General features: G+C 48.6%; 1 long non-coding RNA gene across 1 annotated transcript; it reads left to right on the plus strand.

Moving 5' to 3' along the window:
* The first annotated feature begins 74 nt into the window (after window positions 1-74).
* Window positions 75-2632, plus strand: LOC135421590 (uncharacterized). Its single transcript, XR_010434100.1, has 4 exons — window positions 75-224; window positions 691-925; window positions 1172-1235; window positions 2518-2632. It is a non-coding gene; the product is annotated as an uncharacterized LOC135421590 (long non-coding RNA).
* The last annotated feature ends 4692 nt before the right edge of the window (window positions 2633-7324 follow it).

Consider the following 7324-nt stretch of genomic DNA (forward strand, 5'->3'; position numbering starts at 1 on the left):
GAAAGTAATGGCTCCTTTTGTTCTTCTTTGGTTTTTTGGTGCAGCATCCGTTTTTAGGAAAATCCAAGAGTCTTGCCGTGATGACTCCTCTGATTGATGCAGTCAGGAGACCCAGAACAGCGGCACCAGAACCTCTGCTGGCTCCCTCTCTTTCTGGACAAGAGGGGAAAGAAGAGCAAGTAGAGAAGAAAGTTGTCAAAGCAAAGCCTGAAGGAGTGAAATCAGTAAGTGCCAGAGTACATTAGCACTGCCTTTGGTGTCAATCAGAGCTGCAAGTTCCTGAGCAGACAGCGCTTGCTTTTTGTGGCTGAAGATTGTGAGGGCTGTAGCCCTGTCATGACATGGTGCTTCAGCCCAGCCACTGACACCTGGAAAAGCAGTCTGGAACTTCCAAGTTGAGTCAGACTGTCCCTTTCAGGACACACAGCAATAACTGTGCCCTAGAGGGTAGTTGCCCCTCTGCACGACCTAGTTGACAAAATGCATGAAAATTGAAGAGGAAACTGCCCATGAACTTGTGTAAATCCAGTCTTTTCTTCTCGTCCATTCACTTTGTGAAGTGGGCAGCAAAAGACAGTTTAAGAGCCTGACTTGTGGCCAACAGCATCTTCCCAAGGGTTTGCATTTGAACTATGATCTCAGGACATCTCTGCAAGCCACCTTTCTGACATAAACTAATTCTTGCCACAGATCCTCAAGAGCTCTGCAATGGCAGGTGTTGCTGCAGCACCACAACCTAAAGAAGTCTCCTTGCCCGACACTGAAATGCCAAGCACAAGCACTGGCAAAAGAGCCACTGGGAAAAAATGCACACAGAAAACAAGCACTGGGAAGAAAAGCTCTGCAGAAACCAGCACAGGGAGAAAAAGCTCAGACCAGCCACAACTGATATCCTCACTAACAAGTATTTACCTCGCCGATCTCAGTACGTATCATGTATTTCACTTCTGGTGGAGCAGTCCATGGTATGCATGTCAACTTTAGCTGTACTAAAGGAACAGAGTGTTTGTCGAGCCACCTGTGCTTCAGAGCTGCCTCTGTTGCTCTTGTGATTGTTGTTACCAGCTGACTACAAAGGGCTCACAGCCCTGCACAGTGGGGCTGCCTTTTGGATCTGCTGCAAGGTGGTATCTCTGTTTCACATGAGCGTCTTTCATGTTGTTTCTTTCAGAGGGCATTGTGAGTGAGGAGAACCCTGTGAAGAAATACACTGTACAGCAGCAAATTGGCCAAGGGTAAGTCCAATCTCAGCTACTTCTACAAAACCATGGGCCAGGGATTTTGCTGGTGTCATATCAAGCATGCAGTCAGGCAAGCTGCAAACATGGGCAGACACTGGGCTTACATCCTCCTGTCTGTCAGTCCTGATCAGTATTTAATAACTGTGGTCAGAAGGCATTGTCAAAGACAACTCAATGCTGGCAGTCTCTTGCCTGTAACAAGGAGCAGGACATGGAGTATGTCCTATGTTTTCTCCTGGCCACCCTGCATGGCAGAGGGCTGCTGGGCTGCTGGGCTGCTGGGCTGCTGGGCTGCTGGGCTGCTGGCTGAAGCCGAGTGTTTTATAAACACTCTGGGCAGCAGAGCTCTGCTCTCTGGGCTGGCTTTCTCACCCAGGGCCTAAACGCCTTCTCCTTTCTTGGCTGCTGCTCTGTTTCTAGGTCTTGTGGAAGAGTTTTCCGAGGAGTTGACATTGATACAGGAAGACGGGTAAGGGCAGCACCCCCGGCAGATTGTGCAGCTCAGCTCTCGAGTGCTTTCCCCTCCACTGGGAGCTGTGGCCACAGCTCTGGGTGGCCACGAGATCTTTGCTGCAGAGACTGTTCCTCTGAGGGCAGACAAGTGTCAGCCTGCAAGACACGGTTTGGACAGACCTTGTCCTTATTAAGTCCCCAAAAGAACACAAGGAGGGCAGGGGTATCTTTCAGAGAAGGACACCTTTGCTCAGACTTATTTACTGACTATGCTAATGCATCAGCTACTTGGTGGCTCCTTACCCAGCTGCAGTGCTGCACTTGGGAAGTGCACTTACACAGGAGTCTGCAAGGGATCTAAAGGCCCTGAGCGCTGCTCATAACCCCGGCCACATCCATAAAATACCCTAGAATGGGTTATTCCTTTTCAAACCCAGAAAAGAACTGCAAATAGGAACTGGGTTAAAAACGTTCTTTAGAGTTGCAAAATCCAACTTCAAGATGTTACAAAGTGCAGGGATTGTATTTTTTTTGTAACCCTCATGACCTTTTAGGATGGGATTTCCTCCATTACGGATTGATTGTTTGGAGACCATTTGTCCAGAGTTTACAAGGCAAAATGTCTATAGCCATGTGTCCTGTAACTGGCACACAAGGGCGAGCGGAGGAATCGCCTCTTGTCCTGTCAGTTAAGAAGCTCTGGTGTCTTATCCCAGGCAGTTTGGCCCACCCTGGCTCCATCATTCCAAAAACACCTGCTCCATGTGCATTGTGGTCCTGTGCAACAGACTTCTCAAGTCTGTGGCTTTCAATCTCCTTTTAGGTGGCCATCAAGAAGATTTTTCTCCGCGACAGAAAGAACAAAAGGGAGCTTGTTTTAACTGAGGTTGCAGTCCTGAAGAGAATGAGGCACCCCAATATCATTCACTATATAGACAGGTGAGTGGTTCAGGGATTATCACACCGAGGTTCACATGTGCCTTGTGTCTGCCTTGGCCTTTTCTGGTATACGTAGTTTGAAGCGTGTCTTCCAAAACCTGCATCTGCCATGTCTTCCTAAAGCCACAGCCCTTCAGTTCACTACCTCCCTGTTCTTTTGGGGTCTGGTTTTTTTCAAACTGATCATCATTTCTTTGCCTTAATGATACGTGCTGATAAACCCACCTAGAAATTATTGACCTTGGGGTTTTCCCTCTACTTTCTGTTGGTGTGGATGCCAGGAAGACTAGGCTCTTGTTTGCACAACCACACAATGTGCCAGGTTTTAAATGGTTTTCCCTGTTTCTGAATGCACTTTATGCAATGCTTTCCAAGGGGTTGACCAACATCTGCCCTCAGTGGTGCACACCCTCCTCCCATGGAGAAGTCTGTGTTGCCTGCTTCCTGGAGTTCAGGCTGGAAGGGATGAGTTAAGATGATGAAGCAGCTGATGGCAATGTCCTGGTTCCAGATTTCTCTCTGCTGTCACTAAACTGCATTTTTGCCTTGCTTGCCATCTAAGACATCTCCTTTTTCACAGATGAGCCTTTCTCATTTAGCCTGCTCAGATTCTCTCTTCATTTACAAGTGACCTGGCAAGAAAACACAACTGCAGTCTTTCCCATAAGGTCATTTAGCTGGGCCCATTCATCTCCATGCTGTGGGTTTCTTCTTTCAGCTATCTTTTCAATGAAGAACTCTGGCTGGTGACGGAATATGTGGAGGGATGCACCTTAGGCGATGTCATTTCCATACAAGCTCTTGAGGAAGAGATGATAGCCTCTATCAGTCGGGAGGTAAGGGATGCTGCCCTTGCTTCTGACAGCTTGGACAGGATGGTTCTTTGCAAAAGGTGGTAAGAACAGGAGTGATTTCCTGTTCAGAGCTTTGTTTCTGCGTTGCTGTTCTGATGTGGAGAAGAAAAGAGCATCCAAGTGAACGACCTGCCAGTCTCACTACATTTCTTGTACTCTGTTATTATACTCCTATAATGTTGTTGTACTTTCCTTTCTAGTTTAATTTCAATTTAATTCATTTATTATTCCAAACTTTGCCACTTGAGGTATGTCTGCAATTGATGTGTCACCTGAAATTTGACCTTTTAGAGCCATTTCTTTTTTTCTGCGATAAAATCAACCTAATTAATTTTTCCCCTTGTGTTTCTTTGTTTAATCTCAGTGCCTGAAAGCCCTGGACTTCCTTCATTCGAATAGAGTGATCCACAGAGACATCAAAAGTGACAGTATTCTTCTCGGAATGGATGGATCTGTCAAACTGAGTAGGTGTTCTTGGTCAGGCACAGCGTTCCTGGGAGGCAGGGTCTGGGGTTGCCTTTGAGTGCCTGCCAGTTCCCCAAAAGTGGTGCTGGTGGGAGCGCCCAGCCCACTGCTGTAAGCTGAGAGCAGAGTTGCAATGTGCAGAGAGCTCTAGAGAGGATGAGGCTGTCAAGAGTGCCTTTGGTTTGGGTATGTCCCTTCCAGAGGAAACAGAGCACAGCCACTCTTCCAGCTAGATTCAACACTGTGCTCTCAGACTGAGAGTGGGGAATTCTTGTGCTTGCTTTCATAATTCAAGCCGGTTTTAACTCTATTTCTTTTTTCTGCAGTTGATTTTGGCTTATGTGCTTGGCTTCAGCCCCAGCGAAAGACATGGAGGTCATTTTTTTCAACACCTTTCTATATGGTATCAGAAATGTTGAGAAGAGACCGATATGATGCCAAAGTGGATATCTGGGCCCTTGGGATCATGGCACTAGAAATGGTGGATGGTCCTACACGGGTAAGGTGCAAATACTGTCAGAGAGCCCTGCCTTTCTCCCCTGAGCCATATCTTTCTCCCACTCACATCAGCTTGAACTAGTCCCACCAAGGCCCACGTCTAAAAGTGTCCTGGAGCACATCTGCTCACAGGAGAAGTGACATGTGCCAGTGCAGAAATGGGCAGTTTTGGCCTCCAACAATGCTTGAATTCCTCCTGTGCTCTTTGAACTCCCTTGGAGCTGGATCTCCCAATGGCAGGAATTTTTCAGCAGCAGGATTCTCCCGTTGGAGAATTACTGTGAAAAGCATTTCAAGGGGATCTGCAGGCCAGAAGTCTTTTCAAACTTGGACCAGTGCCCACTGCTTACCTGAGCCTTTCAGGGCAGGTCACTGCTTCTAGTACTGCCACAAGTCTGTATTAGCCAGTACATTTCTAAAAGTAGGTTCTAGCACAGCTCCTTGTAGTAAGCCAATGTATTTCCAGGTTTGCAGTTGTAGATGCTAATTCCCTAAAATGAAATGACCCGCTCTTACACCAAAGGAGTGTGCAATAGGCCAGGAAGGTATACTGGGATAAAACCCCATGACTAACAGCTGAAACCAAGTTAAATGCTGCACAGTTAATTCCTGAGGAAGGCAACAATTATGGAAAATGTCAGTCTTCCAGTCTATCTGAAAAAGGTCCCTGACTTTTCTTGGAAGACTTCTTTTGGATTGCATTTGCCTTGCAGAAGGCAGCAAAAAGAGTTGAAGGGAATTAGCAGGACTGGTCTGGATGCTGAAAATTCTCTGCTTCCTTAAGCTCAAATGTTGATCAGGGCTCCTGGAGAAGCCCCAGGTCAAGTCTCAGAAAGCAAGGACTGGCCTGTGCTGGAGCTTTCCCCTCGGGGAGGGATGGTTAATGGCTGTCTTGTGTTTCCTTTGTCCCAAGCCTAAGGACATGCCACCCGAGCTGGAGACTCCCAGAAACCTGTCGCCTGTGTTCCGTTCCTTCCTGCAGTCCTGCCTGAACCCGAATGCAAAGCGTCGATGGACGGCCAAGAAGCTGCTGAAGGTAAAGTGGCTGCAGGTGAAACAGCTGTCCAGGGATGGGCTTTGTCATCAGCTAAACAACTAAGTAGCATTCTAGAATAATTTGGCTTGGAAGGGACCTTTAAGTGGCATCTAGTCCAACCCCCCTGCAACGAGCAGGGCCATCTTCAACTAGACCGGGTTGCTCAGAGCCCTGTCCCACCTGACCAGGGATGGGGTATCCACTTCCTGTGCCAGTGTTTCAGCACCCTCATTCTAAACAATGACTTCCTGAGATGTAACCAGAATCTATCCTCTTCCACTTGAAAACCATGATCCTTTGTCCCATTGCAACCACGCCCTTTGAAAAAATGTGTCCCCTTGAAGGACTGAAAGGCACAATAAGCTCTCCCTGGCACCTTGTCTTCTCCAGTGCCATCTGTCTTGGCCTTTCCTCAGAGGAAAGTTGGAGGTCTAGATAGTTCCCTACGTCCTCCTGATGTGTATTGCTGGTAACCAGAGGAATCCCGCTGGAGCCTGTGAGAAACTGCATTTGGAAAGTAATGGCTCCTTTTGTTGTTCTTTGGTTTTTTGGTGCAGCATCCGTTTTTAGGAAAATCCAAGAGTCTTGTCGAGATGGCTCCTCTGATTGATGCAGTCAGGAGACCCAGAACAGCGGCACCAGAACCTCTGCTGGCTCCCTCTCTTTCTGGACAAGAGGGGAAAGAAGAGCAAGTAGAGAAGGAAGCTGCAAGTTCCTGAGCAGACAGCACTCGCTCTTTGGGTCTGAAGATTGTGAGGGCAGGGGCCCTGCCATGACATGGTGCTTCAGCCCAGCCACTGACACCTGGAAAAGGGGTTTTGAACTACCAAGTCAAGTCAGGGTCCCTTGCAGGAGACAGGAGACAGGACAAACTGTCCCTTGGGGATACCTGCCCCTCTGCACAGTTCAAACATCCTGGCACTGCTGCAGCAACACAACCTGAAGAAGTCTCCTTTCCCGACATGGAAATGCCTCCACTGGCAAAGGAGGCACAGAGTAGACAAGGACTAGGAAAACAGGCAATATCTACTCTGATCTTTCCAGCCACTGCGTTTGTAAATAAACTTTTGTTGTTATTCATAGCTGGGAAGTCCCATTGATGGGGGTTTTGGTATGGTTTGGAATTGGGAAAGGGTTTCTTTCATTCATCGGCTCCAGACCACATTGCCTTTGGAATTCATCCCACTGGCCTGTGTTTGCCCAGTCGTGGTACTTCTATATGAGGAAGAAAGTGCAATTGCAAGTCCAGCCACAATCAGATGGAGAGTGGGGCAGACAAATCCCCCCGCTGGGTACAGGTATTCAGCTGGGACCGTAGAGTGTTTGAGTTCTTGACAATTGGGTTTGTATGACCACTTGCAATCTCTGTGCCTGGATGAGAGTCTTCCTCAGCTGAAAAAGCAGAAGGTCAGCCCGTGTGCTCCGAAAGGGCACGTCTGATGCGAGGCTTTCAGAGCAGCAGTCTGAGGGGCTGAGCCCCCGCAGAGCCCGGGCAGAGCGCAGAGCAGCCTCAGCATGCGCAGAGCCAGGCTGGAAGAAGCCCAGCCCGGGGTGCTTGCATCTTTCTGGGACCAGACTAATCTTCCAGACTCGGAGACAAACTGGGTGTGGGCTGCTCCAGAGGGGAATCGTGGCCAGGCATGGAAATGCATGGACTGATGGGATTTGCCACCTTGGGTCTGCACAGGAGTCGAGAAGGGCAAAAGAGAGCAGAGTGATGGAGTCGTTTCTGGCAATGCCTCCTGACCTCTTGGTTGCCTCGTAGCTCCTGGGAAAGGTCGGGAGTGTCTGTGCCACTCTGGACAGAGGGGGAGGGAGCTGGGCTGTTCCACAGGCTT

The sequence above is a fragment of the Pseudopipra pipra genome, chromosome 13 (assembly GCF_036250125.1).
Source record: "Pseudopipra pipra isolate bDixPip1 chromosome 13, bDixPip1.hap1, whole genome shotgun sequence".
Taxonomy (NCBI): Eukaryota; Metazoa; Chordata; class Aves; order Passeriformes; family Pipridae; genus Pseudopipra; species Pseudopipra pipra.